The 23,301-nt window shown below is 40.0% G+C and overlaps 1 protein-coding gene across 1 annotated transcript in view; it reads right to left on the bottom strand.

The window, feature by feature from the left end:
* Nucleotides 1-23,301, bottom strand: part of AUG7 (nuclear matrix protein) — an 89,901-nt gene that overhangs the window by 29,671 nt on the left and 36,929 nt on the right. The gene's annotated exons all lie outside the window — the stretch shown is intronic.

The following is a 23,301-nucleotide window of genomic DNA, read 5'->3' as shown; positions in this document are numbered from 1 at the left end:
GGAAAGGCTTGATCATGAGAGAGAGAGAGAGAAGGGGGGGCGGGGGGTGATGGTGGGATGGATGTGTGTGTGTGTGTGTGGAAGATCAATGCTTGAAAAAAAAAGAGGTTGGGGTGATGTGGCCAAAAATACCCTATTTTTTTGTACAAAATACTAGTACGTACAATATCGTACCATACGGATTGTGCCGTACTACATATAGAAACAACTATGAAACCACGACAACTTTCCACCTTAACCCACACTGGACATTCCTATTTTAGCAAACATTGAAAATCAGCCATAGGTCTCCATGGCACCACATGCACCAACTGTCAATCAAAGAATAGGAGCAATCTGCCCAAAAGGTCATCCCAATTCTGTTAGCAGTCATGTAAACATCTTTTATTTATCTTGAAGAGTCTTACAAAATTTTCCATCTTCTACCCATACAGAACAACAACCCGAGCGGATCTGGAATAGTGACAAGCTAAGCAGGCCAGAAACGGTTACAGCAGCGAGAGTAATTCAGAGGTAGCAAGACACACAATTGCAACAGCATGTCTATTTTCTACGAGATAAAGGGGTTGTTGGAAGCAACAAAATCTGAGAGAGCAAACCAAGCAGCCCATCCAATAGCTGCACGGCCACCATTTGCATGGAGACGCACAGTAATAGTGAGCACAAAGAGGCGCTCTAGTGGAGCTGATTGTCGCCCTATTTGGAGACATTTGGATGCATTGTACTCTTATGCACTAGATAGTGGGCTCTCAATGAACATCGGTACTGCTAGGCACCCCCAAAAAGCTGTCACCTGATCAGCAATATTGTTGCCAGCCCCTAGAAGTGTCTCCCTACTGTCCCCGGCTTGCTGAGGCCCCCAAATGGCTGTCTTCTACAACAAATTGTTGTTCTCTGATCAAAAAATGAACTAGCAACTCCCTCTCTCTCTCTCCAAGGTTGTGAACTAACTAAATGGCTGAGACCCAGCCCCCCAAAAACGTTTTTTCAGTTTGCATTGGCATTTTTGCCAAGTGGCAGCCTTCTAAACCCATTTTTCAGCATTATCCAGCCATTTCATTAATTTTCAAAATTAAATCATATTAAATATTAATTTCAATCCTTCTGACCCTACCCAAAATTAAATGTGCCTATCCATAATTAAATTGGCTAGGCCATTTGCAACCTAGAGTGGTCCCAACCTCTGTTGATCCTTAGACTGGCATTAATTAATTAATGCTTAGTCCCTAGTGTCAACACAACACTGACACAAATTGGCCAAAAAATTGTGCTAGGGTTAAAACTGACACCAATTGACCTCCAAAGCCTAGCTGGCATAACTTATCACAACTTCTACCTTGACACCCACTATATCCTGGGGGTCCTTGACCTGTTACCATAAAATAATTGGCATGTGCATCACATGTGTTAAACAACATTGCACACTTGATTAATAACTTAATCAAATATTATTGGCAAGATTAAAGCATCTTAAAATTTCACATCCCCGTGACAAACATTGCTCTGATTTGGCGTATACAAAATACAAGCTGAGTGGCCTTGCATAGTGTGTGTAAATACAATTAACTATGGGGATGGATGATATAAACAAATGTAAAAATTGAACCATGGAAAATGAATATTTAGGAGACAAAACTAATCAAGAACTAACACAACCAACCAAGGAAGCGATGTTCCACACTCCTAAGAACACATGGTATAAGACATATGGCTATAGGGCCGTGACTAGACCATCTCCCGAGGATTTGATAGGCATGAAAAGACCTCACGCACCATGAATGAAAAGAAGTACAAAGAAATTCATCTCATGATTCGCTCTGAACTACGAATTATGATACAGGAATTGGGAAAAGAAATACGAGAGCGGATTAGGGTCAAACTAATAGCAGATCAAAAGGCAAAAATGCAAGATATACAGATAAAGATTAAGAATGAATTGCGGGCATTTGTGCTATCCAAGATACACACGCTGAAAACTGAAATGTAAAAAGTGGTAGATGCTTGCAAATCTGAAATCTTGGAATTGAGGGAAGAATTGAACACATTTAAGAAAAAATAAATAAACGTACAAGAAGAACTACAAAAAGGAAAAGAGCCACTGAAGGCATGTAAAAGGGAGGTTCACTCATAGGTAGAAGTGGCAAAGACAACATAGAAGCAAATAGAAGAGACCAACCCATGGATTGAGGTAGTAAAAAAGAATAAAGGAATATCAATGAACAAAACAGAGATAATGAATGCTACTCTGGAAGAAGAGGCCAGGAGATGAGCTAGGATACTACATGTACGAGTAGTAGGATAGGAGGAGAAGAGCAACCCACGATGCTAAGATACTTGCCGACAACATTGGGGCTTCAAATGTATCTATAGTTAGTGATTGGAGAGTGGAAAAAGAGGACTCTTAAGTCCAAGGCTTTAATCCTTTGCTTTGGGGACACAGAGAAAAAAAAAGGGCCTTCCTCTCTAAGAGGAGAGCCTTCAAAGGTGAAGATTTATTTAGATGAGGACCTTACCCCAGTACAAATAGCAAATCGGAGAGAACACGTGCCCAAAGTATTGTAAGCCCACAAAGAGGGAAAATGGGTTGGTTATAAGGATGGATAGGTCATCATCATTGACAAAAGAACCACATGACGGTACGATATAGCACATCACAAAGAACACATGCCCAAAGTATTGGAAGCTTGCAAAGAGGAAAAATGGGCTATTTATAGGAATGGCTGGGCCATCATCACCAGCAAAAGGACCGCATGACCGTACGAGATCTATGAGGCATTTAGATAGCCTTCTAAACCCAATTTTCGGCATTAACTAGCCATTAAATTAATTTTCAGAATTAAATAATTCTAAAAATTAATTTCAGCCCTTTTGGCCTTCCCTAAAATTAAATGTGCCTATCCATAATTAAATTGGCTAGGCTATTTGCAACCTAGATTGGTTCCCAACCTCTGTTGACCCTTAGACTGGTATTAATTAATTAATTAATGCGAGTCTCTAATGTCACCACTGACACTTATTTTCCAAACAACTGTCCTAAGGTCAAAACTAACACCGAGTGACCATTAAAGCCCAACTAGCATAACTTGCCACAACTTTTGCCTTTGACACCCAATACATCCTCAAGGCCCTTGGCCTATTATGAAATAACGACCATGCGCATCACATGTGCTAAATAACCTTGCACATTTGATCAATAACTAAATCAAATGTTATCAACAAGATTAAAGCATCTCAAAATTTCACGTCCCCATGACAAAGAGAATAGAAAAAGAAGAATGTAAATAGGAAAATAAAAAATAAAATAATTCGTGAATACTTATTGTATCTATAAGGTTCTCACTATCATGTTTCAAGACTTGCACGTTGTGTCACACGTGTTCGGTGTGATTCCTATAGTAGACTGGGTTCAGCTATGAATAGGCAACAATCACAAATCTGAAATCGGAATGCTTTTATTGGCTGTAGCCTATCATGGTTCATGGACAGTAGTTACACAAGTGTTGTTTGCAAAAAATACAAGAAGAAGAAAGAGTAATCTGTCATGAGTCGAGACTTACCGCATGCAATAGGAGGCCAAACAACCAACGCATGTGGGCGCAGGCCACAATGGGACTCAAGGGTAGTCATGAATCACTCATAATTGACAAGCGCAATTCCCACGATTCACCAGGAACAAAATTGTCAATTCATCCAAACTCCACAATTGTATCGTCCAAATTCCACAATTGGATCGTCAATTTGTCAAGGCTTTAAATAGCTAGTGATCATCGCTTGATGACTACTTGGACATTAAAAAAACATTAATTTAAAAAAACACATACAAAACATCTACCCAAAAAAAAGGAGCATTTAATGTTTGGGGCTGAAAAACAAATTCAGCCGTTCCTAAGATTTGTGAAATAGGCTGACGGTTCCTAATGTTAGGAAACGCATTTCCTAGCAACTATGGGCTGATGGCTGAAACTTGCAAGACAAGGATCAAGCTAAATGGTGGGCAGCTTATCTATTTATAGACATGGAAGGATCCTCCCAAATTAGGGTTATGCATGCGGGACAGAAATATCTAAAACTGCTCCTTGTTTAATGACATTTTTTGTCATTTACATGTTTTGGGGCTGTTTTAAAGAGCTAATCAATATGGAATGAATTGTGAACTCAACATGTAATCTAATACAAGGGTGGAGCAGTAGAGTATATATAGGCTCTAGGATGAGAACTAAGACAAATGAGGCAGTCCTAAATAAGCCAATCAACTACGCATAAAGACACCCAATATCAAGCCTAATAAAGAGCCTATCACCCATGAAATGTACACCGCTAACACCCTCTATCAAATCACAAGTAGTCAATCCTAATAAAATATACAATGATGGGAAAAAACAATCCCCTACCACAACAATGTGTTGGGTTTCACTCACACCTACGCTCATAAAGGAGTGCCGATGATCCTCGGTAGGATACTCGAGCACTTTTTACTATCCTTACGATAGGTTTTTCCCCCCAGATTTATTCTCTTTTATTTTATGTGCCGATGTTACACAGCTTGGGCACTTATGTGTTTTACATCTTTCAAGTGTGAACACATTCTAGCAACCCAGAGGTTGTACTTTGTACTTGCACCTTACACTCTTGAGATGATTGCATTGGGTGTCGTGCCTTCACTCTCATACACTCTCTTCACTATCAACTATACTCTTAGTTGAGCTTCAATCTCTATGCGTTCTCTCACCTCTCACATTTGGTATCAGAGCTAGCCCTCAGCTCAACTCAACCAGTGGCCACCATCCCCAGCTGAGCTCCCCAGCTATTGTCTGTTAGCTCACAACTCCAGCTCCCTGTGCAGAGTTGCTACTCCAGTCACTTGCACTTGCTTCTGCCCACCTCCACCTCCAAACAAGCGTCCGTCAACCATAATCCACCACCTGCAGTCTACCACCAGAGCTAGCCTGCCGCCAAGCAAAGTTGCCACCAACAGATGCACCTCAGTTCTCTATGCCTCCAAACAAGCGCCTGCCAACCACAATCCACCACCTACAGTCTACCACCAGAGCCAACCTACCACCAAGGAAAGTCACCACCAACAGACGCCCTGCCTCTACCTGCCCCCGCCGCCAACGCTACAAGCGCCCACCCTCTGGTTTGCTCCCTGTACCCGCCACCTGAAACGCCACCCGTCTTGTCCAATGCACCGCCCTCCCGCTAGTCCACCTGTTCCCACATGCCCCCCCTACTCCCTAACCAGCAGCCGCCCGCCACTCCAGCTCGACCTCCAGGTGCTACCTGCACCACTCAGCCACCGAACTGCCACCCGCACTATTAGGTCTGCCACCACAGCTCAATTCAAGGAGGTAATAGAAAAAGTTTTATCAAGTTTTATTCACATTTGATCTTCAAAAAAGGGCTTGTACCCGAGCAGCATATCTCTGTTCTTGCAAGTGTTTGACACACATTTCTCGTAAAGATTTGGTGAAATTTCGGGTTTGAAATTTAAGACTTTTGATGTCAGCTCACAGATTGGCAAATTTCAATCAATGACAATCTCTAATAGACTGAATTTGTGCATTTTGGGACAAGAAATATTTGGGCTTTTGCATTTTTTGTGTTGCTAAGCATTGTTTATGCCTTGGACAGCATGTACTTCAGATAATTTTTGACAAAGTGTGATTAGATTTGCTAATTACAGCAAAGCGCTTGTTGTAATTTTTGGAAATTTTGAGATTTCCAAGTTGGTCCAGCTTGAAGTATTGCTCTTTTTCTCCTTGATCAGTGACGTTTATCATGGCCAATCAAGGAGGTGATGTATTCCCATATTTGTCCAAGGAGGTGATGGCAACAACTATTCCCTATGGTCTTTTATGATGAAAAATGTGTTAATTACAAAGAATCTTTGGGATGATGTTAGCACTGAAGAAGTTTGGCTTGGAGTTGTGGCTCCTGCTACACCTCCTCCAAGAGGATGTGGACAAAGGGCAACTCATCCCGCTCAGCCTATTCAACCCGCTCCAACTCAGCACATTTTTCATTGCCACCCTCGTATTTGGCCTTTTATATGGCCTTGAACCTCACCATGAGAATTTTCCCACAGCCACTTACTTTCCTTCAATTAGTCAGTTTACTCTTAGAGGAAAAGCAAACGAGAAAAAACACTAGAGCAAATGTTATAGCCTCTAAGCAGACTTTTATAGCAAGGCAGAAGGGTAAGGGCAACCAAGCAAAAAATGCTCCGCAAAGCTCTAGGATATCAAATACTTCACAAAGTAGCAAGAAACACGGAGGTACGCAAGCCAAGAAAGGCAAGTGCCACTATTGCAAGAAGCCAGGTCACTACATCATAGAATGTAGAAAGTGCATAGCCAAGGAGGAGGAGGAGTCAAGGATGTCTATTTCTGATGCACCTTCCATTGCTACCGAGTCCACATCTTTTGTTGCAAACCGTGCCTATTGTTTGTACACATGCAGTTATGACTCTTCTTGGGCTACTAGAGCATTTAGCTCTACTGAGGATGCGAGCATGTGGTTCTTTGATAGCAACCCTTCTCAGCATATTGCATCCCGCAGGGATTTGTTTTCCTTCATTATTGCAGCTCCTCTTGGCAAGTTTGTGCAGTGTGCCAACAATGCATCATACCTTGTTAGCGGTATTGGGGAGATTGTGTTGATAGCCATTGATGGCTCTATTCTCCACTTGCAAGATGCATTATTTGTGCCAAGCATAAAGAAGAATTTGTTGTCTATTTTTTATTTGGTAAAGTGTGGTTTGCAAGTCACCTTTGATGATGATAGATATATGGTCACAGATAAGGAACACATGACTTTGGTTTTGACTCAACACTTTATGTCATAGGTTATATGAGTTAGATGCTTATTCAGTTGATCAGTCGGTCTATCTAGCGTCTACTCTCACTCCCATTATGTCACATGCAAAGTTCTGGCATGCTCGCATGGGGCATATAAACTATAGTAGCTTGATGCTTATGCAATATATATAGATGCTTGATGGCTCACCTCTCTTGGAGAGACCTCCTGAGCATATATGCAAGGGACGTATTTTGAAAAAAATGCATTGTTTTTTGTTTCCTCATCATGTTGCTTTGAGAGAAATTGTCAGATTACAGATTGTGCATTCGGACGTATATGGCCCTATGCAAACAAAGTCATTGGGTAGTTGTTACTACTTTGTTACTTTTATTAATGACTTTACTCATTTTTGCTGGGTCTAGTCTTTGGTGGAAAAGTCAAAGGTGTATGATGCATTTTTGGCTTTCGTAGCACTTGCTAAAAATCAATCTAGCTGCAAGATTAAGACTCCCCATTCGGACCAAGGGGGGAAATACATGTCCTCTATGCTGAATTCTTTTTTGAAGCAGAAAGGCAATCCATCAGTACACTACTGCTTATACTCCACAGCAGAATGGGATTGCAGAGAGGAAGAATCGGTCACTCATGGAGATGGCCAAATGTATGCTTAAAGCAAAGAGCTTGCCACATAGTTTTTGGATGGAAACAATTATATGTACTTGTCATGTTTTGAACAGGTGCTTGCCAAATAGTTTTTGGATGGAAGTAATTATGTGTGTCTGCCATGTTTTGAACAGGTGTCCTATGAAGCCATTACAGCAGAATGGGATTGCAGAGAGGAAGAATCGGTCACTCATGGAGATGGCCAAATGTATGCTTAAAGCAAAGAGCTTGCCACATAGTTTTTGGATGGAAACAATTATATGTACTTGTCATGTTTTGAACAGGTGCTTGCCACATAGTTTTTGGATGGAAGTAATTATGTGTGTCTGCCATGTTTTGAACAGGTGTCCTATGAAGCCATTAAAGAATATAATGCCTTTTGAGGCTTGGAACGACTAGAAACCTTCTGTTGGGCATTTTCGTACTTTTGGATGTCTTGTGTATGCACACATTCCCAAGGTACTAAGAAAGAAGTTGGATAACAAGGCTGTTAAATGCAATTTTGTGGGATACAACAGTGAGAGCAAAGGATATAGATTATATGATCATGTCTCTAAGAAGGTATTTGTCAGTAGGGATGTGGTTTTTGATGAAAAATCTGAACTATCCCTTGCTAGTTTCGATACATATCAGGCTGCCAATTATGTATTTGAAGGGCTGGTGCTCATTTCTTTTGATGATACACTTGAGCTTCAACAAGTGAACTTAATGTTCAGCCAGCTCCTCCATTGGATAATGCAAAAAATCAGCCTATGGCCGATCTGAAAATTCAGCAAGGTGCTGAATTTGAAATTCAATAGGAGCTTGTACACAGTCAAGAAGCTAGGTAGATGCCTAGATGGTATTTGCAGACTATGAAAGATAGTCATTTGGATGCTCCTATTGCTGGTCATACTAGAAGGCAAGCTCGTATGCATGATGGTGCATATACAATGGAGTTTGTTATGGTAGCAAACACTTGATGATGAGGAGCTTGGATGTTTTGAGGATGCACAACATAGTGTGCATCAGATGGTAGCAATGCAAGCTAAGTTTGATTCTATCATAAAGAATCAAACATGGGATTTAATGCCCTTGCCTATTAGAAAGAAAGCCATTGGTACAAAGTGATTCTATAAGCCGAAAAGGAATGCAAATGGATCCATTGACTAATATAAGGCCAGGCTTGTGGTTAAAGGCTATGAAGATAAGAAAGGCATTGACTATGAGGAGACATTTGCTCCTACATCCCGCATGACTACCATTCAGTCTATGATTGCTTTGGCTGCCCATTATGGATGGACTATGCACCAGCTTGATATAAAGATTGCATTTTTACATGGGGAACTTCAAGAAGAAGTGTATGTACAGCAACTCATTGGTTTTGCAGTTATGGGATCCAAACACTTGGTATGTAAGCTGAATAAGGCCTTGTATGATTTGAAGCAAGCTCCCCGAGCTTGGTATGCAACGATTGATGCATTTTTACTCAGCTAGGGGTTCATTAACAGCTCATTAGAGTCTACACTTTACATACGTAAAGAGGGGGGATCCTTGCAAGTCATATGTCTTTATGTTGATGATATGCATCTTACAGGGACACATGCTGATCAGATTTCAGCATTCAAATAAAATTTGCAGCAAAATTTTGAGATGTCTAATTTGGGCCTTTGCACTATTATTGGGGCATTCAGTTCATTCATGATGCTAGAGGCATTGGATTGTTACAATCTAGATACATTGGTAGACTTCTTGAGAGGTTTGGCTTACAAGATTACAAGCCAGTTTGTACACCAATGGAACCTTGACTCAAGCTGTCTTTGCACGTTGACAGTGATTTGTTTGATATCCATATGTATGCTCCAGCAATTAGATGTCTCATTTACTTATGCAACACAAGGCTAGACATTCAATTTGCAATTTCAACCCTGAGCAGATATATGCACTAGCCACGTACGTCACATTGGCAAGCTGTCAATTGTGTTTTTCATTACTTGCAAGGTATTAGGACTCTTGGATTCCTTTATGCCAAGGGGGGACCACTGCAACTACATGCTTACAGTGATTCTGATTAGGCTAGTGATTATGATTCATGTCACTCTACTAGTGGTAAATGTTTCTTTCTTGGCTCATCTTGCATCTCTTGGCTTAGAAAGAAACAATTCACTATTGCCACATAGTCATGTGAAGTTGAATACAAGGCAACTTTCACTACCATAGTTGAATATGTATGGTTAAGACGTTTGTTGGCCGATTTAGATGTATATTTCACGGAGCCTACTCCTTTGTTTACTGATAGTCAAAAAGGCCATTGCAATGGCACGGAACCCAGTGTTTCATGTACGCACGAAACACATAGAGATCCACTATCACTTTCTCAAAGATAGGCTACATGCAAGTGATATCAGCCTTGTCTATTGTCCTACTAGTAATGTGGCTGACATCTTCACCAACGCTCTTTCTCGTGACAAATTTGAAGCATTCTGCAACGCTTTAAATTTGATCTTCTTTGGTGGATGACCCTTGTATATTGATCATTTTTCCTCTAGGGGGGTTTGTTGGATTTGACTCACGCCCACGCTCACAGAGGAGTGTTGTTAATCCTAGGTAGGACACTAGGACACTTTTTACTCGCCTTACGAGAGGTTTTTTCCCCTAGATTTATTCTCTTTTATTTTACGTACCTGTGTTACAGAGTTTGGGTACTCATCATGTTTTACACCTTTCGGGTGAGAACACACTCTAGCAACCCTAAGGTTTAAGGGTTGTACTTTATACTTGCACCTTACACTCTTGAGATTATTGCATTGGGTGTCATGCCTTCACTCACACACACTCTCTTCACTGTCAATTGTACTCTCAGCTGAGCTTCGATCTCTGTGCATTCTCTCACTTCTCATACAATGATCTACCAAAAACATGTACCGCCATAATACATACGACAATAACAAGTGATGCTTGAAGTACCCAATTGCACCACCAAAACTACTCCAAGACTCCAACTCTAAATCATGACACCCAATCCAAAAGACATGTGAAGAAGAAACACCAAGTCGATGTCGATCATACTCAAACCCTAATCATAGAAAGTGAAAATAGTTGAATCTCTATATCTGCAACTAATGCCCTACAAAAGAACATCATGACCATGGATTCCGCCTTCAGCTAGACAAGCAAAGTGCCCCCCCATGTGAGAACAAAGTATGGGCAAACATTGGTTGTCGTCAAAACCTTACATCATGGATCTCAAAGTCAAACCAGCTCCAAGATTTGAGCCATCAAACCAATCTAATACATGTAGAAAGCAACCCTAGGGGTCCCTCAAATCATATGGATGTATGACAAACATCAATATACCCTACATCTGCCCTCTCACAATCATCCTACTTTGGCCTAGAGATACATGAGAAGCACCATTCCACAACTATAGACAAGGACATCCCTACTTTGTGCCATGACATGCACCGAATGAGAATAGGTGTCACAGTATACAAGATCAAGAAATGCTAGATTTCACATAAGCAAACCCACCAAGCACTCCTAGTGATACCATAAGAGAATTTTACTTCCCTCTCTGACACAGATCTACTGTCCGAGGGGTCAAGAGTCGATATAGCAGCCATCCATTCATCAGCCTAACAAAACCATCCATGCTACCAAACAACACAGTGACCCTCTCTACATTATCACGACTATCAATCAATCATCATGATCACCATGAAAGAAGCATGACACCATCTCATCTCGATAGCATAGAGATGGGGCCACAAGAAAGCAGTCACCAAGAAAACTTTATGAAGCATGTTGGAAACCACCATCCTCCAAAGAAGACTCTAAGAGCACCCAAGATGTGAAGAGAATCCATGAAGCTCGGTATGAAGAAATGCTCTACATGTATAAAGCACACAACCAATCGTATGACTAAGCACACACTGATAAACACAGAATATAGTTAGGGTTAGGGTTAGGATAGCTCAAAGATAGTGAACACGATAAATAATGAAGTGAATGAATATTGAATATACAATGATCATGCAACAAACACACTATGTAGTGAAAAGTGAACCTTGAACTCTCGTATCTCCAGGATCAAGACAGAGGTTATGAGCTGTAGAGTATATCATACTCCGAATGGATCTCGAAACGCAACAAAGGTAGTCTCCGTGTGTCGAACACCAAGAAACGCAGCCAAGGAAGACTATATCTAATCCTAACGATAGTGCGAGAGAGAGAGAGACAGAGAGAGAGAGAGAGAGAGAGAGAGAGAGACTAAAAAAACAGGTACCTAAGAAGAGAGAAAAACTGGGCGACTGCTGTAATCAGAAGGCAGCTGTGCAAAAAGTGTAGGTGATTGCTGGAGGAGATAGATACTCAGCCAATGCATATTTTGGAGATGGCGACTGTATCTAACCGATGGCAACAGCACCACATGATGACATCAGTAGCAAACATAGCAATTTGACAGTAGGCAACATCTCTAGGATATCAGGCGACAGCTGTAGGATAAAGACAAAGATTGGAATGTACGCAACAAAGATACGGGATGTATGCAACAAAGATAGGGCTCCTAAAACCTACAAAAAACAAGATTAAGGGAGAGTGGTGGGCTGCATGCCTATCATAAAAAGTTTGGGACTCCCAACTTAGGATTTTGCATGTGGGACACAGTAACTCTCTAGGATCGTGTTTCTCTTTAAAATAAGTTGGTTTCTTCATTAATTAAGCATGTTTTGGGGCTGTTTGAGTCAAACTAATGCATTTTTGACTCGACACCCCCTCTCAGGCCGCCCAAAACTGAGCCATGAGAGAGAAGCTCTTTATATTGATTTGAACTACTTGTCCCAACTAGCAAAGCTACCAAACAAACAACAAGTTCATCCCAAGCTGAAAGACATGATAGACATCATCCAGCAAAGTTAGATGATCTAGACCCAGGACAATGGGAAAACCAACACGACCCTCGGCTTGAATCTTAACCAAGGAGTTCTTTCCTACGCAAACACTCCCAGCTCCACGGGCTTAGGAAATGAAAACATCCACTATAAGAGTCATGTGATGGGTAGCTCCACTGTCAATAAGCCAAAACAGGTGGGCCTCTACACGCACCTCATCAGGAGGCAACTCGCAAATGTAAACTAGACTTGCATTTGATGCCTAAGGAGATGATATGGGCCTCTACAGACCAATCAAACAAACCCTCTGGAGTTGAGTGGTTCACCGACCGTGATGATTGACCAGTGGCAATGTGGATCCAGCCTTGCCACTACCTTTGCTAGGGGTTGCCACCACCATGCTTTCCCAGCAGATGGAGGCTACCAAACTTGGGTGCCGAGGTCTGATTATTGGATTTTGGATGTGTGCCTCTTGCCTTAGATCAACACTCATTGTCATAATGGCCAGCCTTTTGACAATGTTGACAATACTTATTCTTCTTGGGTACATTCTATCTTCCAAGTTTAAGAGTAGATTGAGGGGCTCCTTGGGATTCACTAGCCTTGGTTGATTTTGATTTTGATTTGAGGTTTGTTTGCCCTTGCCTTGTTGCCCCTTGGGATTCACTATCCTTGGTTTGATTTTGATTTTGATTTGAGATTTGTTTATCCTTGCCTTGTTGCCCCCACTAAGAAGATGCAACGAGAGCCCCCCTCTATCAAGGACATGTTATGAAATTGATCGAACAACCATACGTAATGCAACAGCTGATACTCAAACTCATAAAATGTGAGCATCTAAGGCTGTGAAATCACCTACTGCACGAAATGAAAATATTTTCTTAGCAACTTGTTAAGGAACACGGTAACCTAATTGTTAAAGGACTTAGGAGCCCCAATGGTTGTAAACTCAACGAGGAGACACCGATACTCAAGTAATTTGACTTTCAAGTCATCCTTGCCTATGATTTTAAAGTTTTGGAGCTCATAATCCAAATTGATGTGACGCATCCTATTCCAACCCACATAGCGGTCAGTCAAGTGTGCCCAACGCTCAGATGCTAAGTCGAAATGTTGAAGCTGAGAGAGTAAAACTCAAGCAAAAAGCCCTATATAAGCTCAACAATAGCAGAGACGTTACGAGCCTTCCATGAGCGGGCGACCTCATATGAAACAAGTGCAAGATCAGGTTGGGATTCTAACCCCTGCACTAATCCCATAACTTCTGAGAGCCTAAGACATGCCTCAATGAGAAGCTAGAATCATGAGGTGTCTATGAAGTTTGACCAAGTGGTATAGTTTGACACATTTAAACGAGTCTTGTCACTAAAAGCATACTTGGCGAATGAGGAGCTAGAATTATCAGGTGTCTAGGAAGAGGGATAGATGGGATATGATGGAGGATAAGATGGTGGTGATGGATAAGGAGGAGGAGGAGATAAAGGTAGATAGGCAAAAATAGACTGTTAATATCCATGAGTATTGATTGTTCTAGAGGTACCAAACGCCATAGGTCCATATGATACTGTAGGTGTAGGTGGAGGCATTGGGACATGGTAGCCCTGTCCAAATGTTGACTGGGGCACAACACAATGACCGGATGGTCCACTAGATAATGCCATAGAGACAAACCGCGATACCAAACAATCCACACTCGAGTATGTCTAGGATACACTCCCAGAGAGAGAACTCAAAAGTGTATATGGAAGGTCGAGCCTTCGTCATAAGTACACCACCCGAAAACAGGTATGTAGAGGCCCTAAAGGTTATGTCTAAATGTGCAGAACCCCCCGATGTGATATGTGGTAAATAATGTGATGTACTTAATGAAAGTGGCAAGGAATGTACAGCGGAAGATGAGGGAGGCATGGATGGGAGTCCAAATGGATTTGTGAAGAATGTTGTTGTGGGAAACATGATCAATTCCTTTTGTCCATTAAATCCATTAGATGAAGATGTACCTACTCCAAATTGACCATGAGCAATAAAATCATTTGAAGGAAAAGGAAGGGATGGAATACTTACAAGTTCTTCTTTCAACTTCTTACCTAGTTTTGAGTTCATAAAGAAATACATGTCTTTCTGATTACGCAAAAACCAAAGGTTGTTTTAAAGAGTCCCTTCTTGAGAGTATCTCTCAATTCAACAAAAAATACATAATCAATTGGCATAGAATATAAAATATTAGGATTCATATCCGGCATTAGAGACGAGATATACTATGGAAGTGATAGTAATTTGAGCCAGGTTTCACTTGTGAATGCCCAGTCCATAGTAGAGATTCCAAAGGTCCTGCAAGATCATTAGTTCTATGCACTGAAACTAAAGAGAAAAACTTAGGCTTACCTTCTACCTCCTACTAAGACCTATGCATAAGGATGAGATTATACTCAGCGGCAAAAATCTGATATGATTTGTGGACTCTATTCTAGTCCAATAGTTCTCCACCCATGTCACATCGAGCAGAAGTAAGCTAGGAGGCCCACTGTTGATCGTTTTTGTCCATGTTTCGCTGTGGAGACTGAAGAAGTGTTCAAAGTCATTCAACCCTTCTGTTGTTCTTGGTTTTACGGATGAGCTTTCTCATCAAAGGCCAAGGTTTCTCAGAGAGTACCTAGCTCTGATACCATGTGAAGAAATGCTCTAAATGCAGAAAACACAAAACCAAGCATAGAACAAAGCACAGACTAATATACACAAAACACAGTTAGGGTTAGGGTTAGGGTTAGGATAACTCAAAGACAATGAACACGATAAATAATAAAGTGAATGAATATTGAATATCCAATGCTCATACAGCAAACACACTATGTAGTGAATATTGAACCTTGAACTCTCATATCTTTGGGATTAAGGTAGAGATTATGAGCTTTAGAGTGTCTCATACTTCAAACGGATCCCGAAACGCAACAAGGCAACCTCTGTGTCATACACCAACAAACGCAACCACGGAAGATTGGATCTAATGCAGATGGCAATGCAAGAGAGACAAAGACTAAAAACGCAAATACCTAAGAAGAGAAAAAAAGTGAGTGACAGCTACAATTAGCAGACAACTATGCAGAAAGTGCAAGCGACAATTGGAGGAGAGAGAAACTTAGCAAATGCAGATTTTGGAGATGGCGACAATATCTAACTAATAGCAATAGTACCACATGATGACGTCAGTAGCAAACATAGCAATCTGACAGTAGGCGACAGCTCCGAGGTACCAAACGACAGCTATAGAATGAAGGTGAAGGCTGGAATCAAGAGCCAGATGGTAGTAGATAGCTGGGAGAAGCTTTGACTGTGATGTCCTCCATGAACGGGATGTAAGCAACAAAGATACGGCTCCTAAAACCTGCAAAAATGAGACTAAGGGAGAGTGGTCGATTATATGCCTATTCATAAAAAGTTTAGGCTCCCAAATTAGGGTTTTGCATGTGGGACACAGCTACTCTCTAGGATCGCGTTTCTTTTTAAAATAAATTGGTTTCTTCATTAATTAAGCGTGTTTTGGGGTTGTTTAAGTCAAGCTAATGAATTTTTAGCTCAGCACTCAAAACATGGTTAAAGTAGGGAATGAAGACCCTACGACTACGAATAAAAGACAAAGCATCATCCAAGCTCAAAAACAAAGCCTCAAAAGATCAAGGTTAGCCCATGATTAAGAAATCTCAAGCCATTTAAGTAGAAAAGTCAAAATGAGAAACAATGATATACAAGATAATTAATAGAGAATAGAGAGGTAGAGATACCTAGTGTACTCAAAGTCAACCAACAAGAATGGCTCAACAGTTCAATAACACACTTCAAACAAAGCACACAGAAAGGGGAATGATAGTGTAGAGCGTGCAATGAATGAGCACAACAACTGACACATATGAAATCTCTATGAAGCTAAAATATGGTCATATTTTCACAATCCATAGAAACACAAAGATCACATGTATGAAAGAACCTCGCGACAGCTGGAAACCATTAAAAACATCAACACAAGAGTCAAAGTCAATAGCTGTAATCAAAACGTCGCCAATCAAGCAAAAAACACTATCATCACATCTAGGGTTGGAGGTAGTCAACTGCATAGGAAGGCCACGAGGAAGCTGAAGCATGAAGCACAAGGTATATGGCCACTGGAGAATGCAGAAATCAAGTCATTGACCAGCTGGAAACACAGGGCACAAGGTAAAAGCAAGTGGTCCAGCAGGTCGCCCAGCCATCATAGAGCGTACAGCAGCAAAATGCAAGTGGTTTCAGCCCCTGGAACAAGAAACACATCATATACAACAGGTTGCCCAAGTCAACACAAGAATGGACAGCCTCTTGAACAATAGACCAGCCTAGAGAACATCTATCAACCATAGGAATAGCGGCACAACGTACCACCAACAACAACACTGGCCATCTAATACCATGTGAGAATGAGCAATGGAACTAGGAGAACGGCAAGTGATGAACATTGAGAAGAATAAACTGTCAAAGGTAGAACACAAGAACTGTCAAGGAGAGAACTAAGAGGTGAGAGAAAGAAGAGCAGAGGAGAGAGCAAGACTAGAAATTTAGGAAAGAAGAGAGAGAAGCCAAAGAAGCTGTTAACAAGAACATAAATGTATTAATGTTCAAAAGATATGAAAAATTACATGTCTCACCCCTTTTACAGCTATGTCAGTGTGACAAGGTATTATTAATAATTCCACACTAAAATATATCTTCTTCCCAGCTTCTTACAATCCATCCTTTTCAAAGGTTTTTGCCTACAAAAACATACTTACAATGGTTGGAAAGGATGGATGAAACAAAGTCTTCTACCCCATGAGAACTCTTATCACAAGAGTTTTTGCGTGTGCATGGTTTTTTTTCTTTTTCGTTCCTTTAGGACGTGTTTGCACGTGATAAATTTTGGCATACTTTCGCCCTTTATTTGGCCTAAAATCCCACAGCAATTGGCTCCCTCCAGGTGCTTCTTCAAACCTATCTAGTGCAACACTGGAAAAAAAAAACATCAAACACACTTGCACCAAGCAGACACATGGCTCTCTTGATCTAATGAAACAAAACATGATCTCGATATCTTCAAAAGAGTTCAAAGTCTATAAACCTTCAAGAAATAATCTCAAGAATGAGAGGACAGCTTGCTATAAAAACAGACCCTATTGAACAAAATCTACCATAACTTTGAAATATCCAAATGAACCATGCCACATGTCAAAACATAACTTTTGAAGAGTACTTTGACCCTATGTAGATGACATATTTCTGAAAATTTGGAAAAATAAAAAATGTTCTAAATTAGATTGCTCTCAGGGCCTTGTCTGCTCCATAACTCGCTCCACTATAGTTATGCTTCAGCCACCAATGCATCTCATAGATAAGAAAACTCGTCTAATATAGATTCGGGCCTTCGAGAAGCTTCTTCAGAGGACAAACCTGTCCATCTAATCAAATATTCAATGATAGAACAAGAATGAAGCTTCTTCTCACACTGACCTATAATCGCCTCAGGGATGTACTAAATAAGACATTCATCTATAGGTGGCAGCTCATTAACTCTATCCACAAGAGTACCATAGAAGGGCTTGTGCTGACTAACATAGAATACACTATGAATCTTAGTAGAACAGGGTAGTTTCAATCTATATTCCAAGTCTTCAATGTGTTTTAGAATCTTGTAGGGTCCATAAAACCTGTAAGCAAGCTTATTACTGGATCCATTCTTCAAGGTAGAGTAACGAGACTTGAGCACTTTCAAAAAAACTCATTCTCATTCTTGGAACTCTAAAGATTGCCTCTTCTCATCTGTATACATCTTCATTTGATCTTGGGCCTTCCTAAGATTCATCTTACACTACTGAAGAAGAGTTTGCATTCTTTTCTTCTTTTCCCATGAGGATTAATTTTCTCATTGAAAATGACTGTGAGCAAGGGCTTTCCAATTCTTCTTTTCCCATGAGGATTAATTTTCTCATTGAAAATGATTGTGGATAAGGGCACCTTATAACCATACAAGCCTCAAAGAGTGAAACTCCAATACTAGCATGAGTGGAGTTATCATAGGCAAACTCAGCCAAATGCAACCAAGAATCCCACGCATACTGCACATCATGATAGAAATGGCGAAGGTAAGTCTCCAACCACCTATTTACCCTTTCTATCTAGTCATCAAACTGTGGATGATAGGTAATAGAAGGAGCCAATTTAGTATCCATGGAGCTTTATACTTCCTATCAAAAGTTACTCATGAACTTTGAATCCCTGTCATATACAATCACCTGCGGTAATCCATGCCCTACCACATAGATACTATTACATCCCCTTTGGTAGTAGATAAACCAGTAATGAAATCCATGGTAATGTGCATCCACTTACCCTCAAGAATAGATAGTGGTTGCAACAAACCACCCGGCTTATGGGTGTTGTCCTTATTTTGCTAACAAGGCATACACTTCATAACAAAATACTTAACATCTTTCCACGGTCCTTTTCAATAAAAGCTTTTATTGATCTTATTATAGGTTTGAAAAACTCCAAAATGTTCAACTAAAGGCGAAGCATACAACTCCTATATAGTTTTCCGTGTGAAAGAAGAACTAGAGGGAATAATAATCTTGCTATTAAATTAGATTAGGCCATTTTTAAGCTGATAATGTGAGCTTTCTTTCATAAGACCTACTGTAATTTTTGAAAAACATGGCTGAGCTTATCATCCAAAAAATAGACTTCTTATAATTATTCAATCCAATCACTATGTAGCTCACCATGCCCACATACGAGAAAAAGAATCAGCTAGAGCATTGTCTTTTCCCCTCGTATGAGTAATGTCAAAATTATAATTTTGCGGAGTAGCTATCCACCTATGCTGCTAAGGAGTGAGATTTGGCTGAGTGAGGAAATACTTTAGGACCCTGTGATCGCTTTGAACTCTAAACCAGCAACCATATAAGTAATAGTGCAACTTCTTTATTGCATGTAAAATAACTAACATCTCTTGGTCATAGACATTCATAATCATTTCCTTATTTGTAAGCTTGCAATTTTCAAAGGCAATAACTCCATGCTCCTATAACAAAACAATCCATATGCCATGGCCACTGGCATCACACTGTATGGTAAACTCTTTCGAAAAAATCCGAGCATACTAGAATAGGAGCAGAAGTAAGGAGTTCCTTTAACTAGTTGAAGCTACTATCTGCAAGTGCATCCCAAAAGAAAGCTTTCTTCTTCAACCTGTCAATCAAAGAAGCTGCAATAGCCGCATAATGCTTAATGAATCTACGATAAAATGATGATAGACCAAGAAACCCTCGAAGTAAAGTAGTGGTAATAGATGTTGGTCAATCTCTAACGCATTGCACCTTCTTAGGGTCAGCCTGTATCCCTTTTTTACTGACAATATGGCCTGAGTACTCCACCTCATATGTGATAAACGGTCTTGTACAATCTTGCTGTAAATCAATATGTCATCAAAGAAAACTAGAACAAATTGAAATAGAAAAGGCCGTAAAACCTTGTTCATCAAAGTCTGCAAGGTAGTTGGAGCATTAGTTAGCCCAAATGGCATCACTAGAAAATGGTATAGCCCATGATCAATCCTAAAGGCAGTTTTAACTTCATTACCCTCTCGCATACAGATCTAATGATATCTTGATCTCAAATCAATCTTAGTAAAGAATCTAGCCCCCTTGAGCTCATCAAGCAAATCATCAACTCTAGGTATTGAATATCTACATGTTCTTCACTGTGATCTTGTTTAGATCCCTGTAATCAATACACGTCCTAAAGGATCCATCTTTCTTCTTCACTAACAAGACCAGAGATGCATAAGGTGAAGAACTAGGTTCAATGAATCCCATCTCTATCCTTGATTTGCTTGGCTACTTCTTCACGCTCACACTTGGACAATCTGTAGGGTAGCTTATTGATTGGCTTTGAGTTTGGCTCCGAATTGATAGGGTGATCCACTTCTCTTTTAGAAGATAATGAAGTAGGTACTTCAAACAAATCCCTATACTCCTTAAGAAGAGCTTTCAAAGCTAGATGATATGCTAAATTTTTGGACTGATCTTCAACCTCTTTATTCAAGTGTAAGACAAAAATCTGTGAGCATCTCTTGTACTCCTTCTTGAGTTGTTGAATGGTGATAAGTTGAAAATCAGATTTACTAGAGATTTCTTGTAAATGAATAAGTTGCCCATCAAAGACAAACTCTATATACAACTGTGAGAAATCCATAGTAATCTTTCCTAAGGTCATCAGCAAATCACATCCGAGTACGTCTATGGGGTCCCATTTCCAAAAAGTAATCAGGTTTACCTTTGCTTCACAATTTTCAACCAACAGTCAAGAAACCTGCGAGCATATTTGAGTATTGATTTCTTCCTCACCATTTGCTACTTGAACTCTTATGGGCTGTTGTAAATTAGTGGAAAGACAATTCAATCTATCTACAACTGACCTATTAACAAAACTATGTGTACCGCCATTGTCTATCAAGATAAACACATCCTTTCCATGAATATTACCCTTCATACGAAGTATATGAGGACTCTTAGAACCTATCCAAGAATCCATCGAGGCGGAACAATTAGTGGCAGTATGTGGCTCATCAAGCTCGGGTCAAAAGGAATACTACCACCCAGATCAAAAGGAAAAGTGTTAGCAAGATCATAAAATTGTTCTTGTCCAACTTCCTCTTCAACATCCTCATTTTCAATGGTAATCACAAATGCATTTCTCTCATCATTATCATCCTCTAAGTCTTCAAAGACTAGCATACTATAGACCCTGGCTTTTGCATTCTTATATACACACTTTGTTGCATTATTAGTTGTATACTTCTCTCCACATTTGAAACATAAGCCTTTTTTTTCATTTCTTTGTAGAGGTCTATAAGAATAGACTTTGGATTAACATTAGCTACACTAAACCTAAACTTGTTGTCCCCTTGTTTTAAATCCACTCTTGGACTATTTGCTATCTTGAAATTGCATTGAGGACTTGAAGCATTGAATGATGGATAAGTTGGTACACTAAAGGTCCCACTTGGTGTATGATTGCTGCCATAAACATTACCAGCTTGTCCCTGTTTTAAAACAGTCCTTCACTGTCCAAAAGTAGATTGAAATGAGGACTCTCTTCCATACTTTCTTCTATGACATTTCGCAAGCTCAATGAGTTTGAAAAGAGTAGTAGGTTTTTGCACCATAACATTAGCTAATAAAGAATGTTCTAAACCATACATATACTTGTGGAGGTTAGCTTTATCACTTGTACTCTCTACATACATGGTGAGATTAAGGAATTGGTTTATATAATCCCATACACTTAAGCCTCTTTGCTCTAATCCATACCATCTTCATGTCAATTTCTCTTTTTCAAGAGGAGGACAAAGACCTCAACCATAAGTATATTGAATGCATCCCAACTCTCTACTAGTATGTTCTCTTTCTTAATATATCTCTACCAAGTATACACAAACCATTTCAAATGTAATGAGGCAAAATGGATCTTCATATCATCAGTTCTAAGGAATATATCAGAATAAGACTCTAATTTTGAAATCCATTCCTCTAGGTTAGATGGTGAAGATGACTGGCCATTGTACTTTACCGAAATGCTTTTGTCTTTCAATTCTCTTTCATGGAAAGATTGTTGTCCCAAAATAGGCTGATCATGATTAGTAGGCATTGAACCTCAAAAATGAAATGGTACTCTTCCAAAAGGTGGCTGAGAGTTAGTGTGGAACCTTCCAAATGGTAGAGAACCTCTAGAAACTTGAGGATTCAGTCCTTGCCGAATGTGGGAAGAAAAAGAACGCTCTACTCCAAAAAGTAACTAAGATTTTAGTCTTCTCCAAGTCTAGTTACCTCTTCTTTCTCAAAGTTACCTCCAAAATGACATGTAATGGATGCATAACCTGCCATTTTAGCCACAGTTTGGCCAAATCTCTCCAAGATCTTTATCAGAGCTCCAAGATTAGTCTTTGCTCCAATAGAACTCTTGCAAGTACCTGCCATGTGGCTCCTATACCTACTATCAAAGATTTAATGGTGGAAATTTGGAGAAAATATGCCTGAAAATGAGAAAATCAAATGGATCAAAAGCCTATGTTTTGATACCACTTATCAAGGAGAGGACTGAGAGGTGAAAGAGAGAAGAGCAAAGAACAGAGAAAGACTAAAAGGTCGGAAAGAAGAGAGAGAAGCCATAGAAGCTGTGAACAAGAAGATGAGGTAAGAGACAATCAATGTATTAATGTTCAAAAGATATGAAAATTTACATGTTTCACCCCTTTTATACCTATGTCAATGTGACAAGGTATTACTAATAATTCCACACTAAAATATATCTTCTTCCCAGCTTCTTACAAGAGCTCAAAAAATGAATGAACAAGCAATGGAATCCATGACATAAGGCATGAGATGTACCATACAGATCATACAAGCAATGGCACGTGTGGTGACCAGTAATAAATCCGGTCTCCTTCTCTCCAAGCGGATGTGATTTGATGCAAAAAGAGTGGAAGAGGAGTGAAGTATTTATAGTTCCTAGGACAAGACCCAACATAAATGAGCCAGACCTAAATGAGCCACCCAACTGCCCATAAACACACCCAATAACAAGCCCAAGAAATAGTCTAACACCATGAAATATATACCGTTAACAGATCAATGTGATTGCATTGAATGTGGAGATTAAAGGTGAAACTGGTGTGTGCACTTTCATCTTTAAAGTCCCTATTTCTAGCACATGCTGGAGCCCAAAAAAGTCCCGTGCATTGTACAAAAAAAGTAAAAATGCCTTTTGGGGCTGTCTAATGAGCTAGAAAAAAGACACAGGAATATGATCATTTAGAAGGAAAATTTAGGTAAATTAACAAAATCATCTATTGTGAAAGACCTTACAGACCAAATCTGCCTTCACCAACTTCCAGCAAACAAATTTGGGC

The sequence above is a fragment of the Lygodium microphyllum genome, chromosome 22, assembly GCF_053477565.2.
Source record: "Lygodium microphyllum isolate KBCC chromosome 22, Lygodium_microphyllum_v1.1.10, whole genome shotgun sequence".
Taxonomy (NCBI): Eukaryota; Viridiplantae; Streptophyta; class Polypodiopsida; order Schizaeales; family Lygodiaceae; genus Lygodium; species Lygodium microphyllum.
Note: the sequence above shows the minus strand (reverse complement) of the source record. Positions and strands in the feature narration are given on the sequence as shown.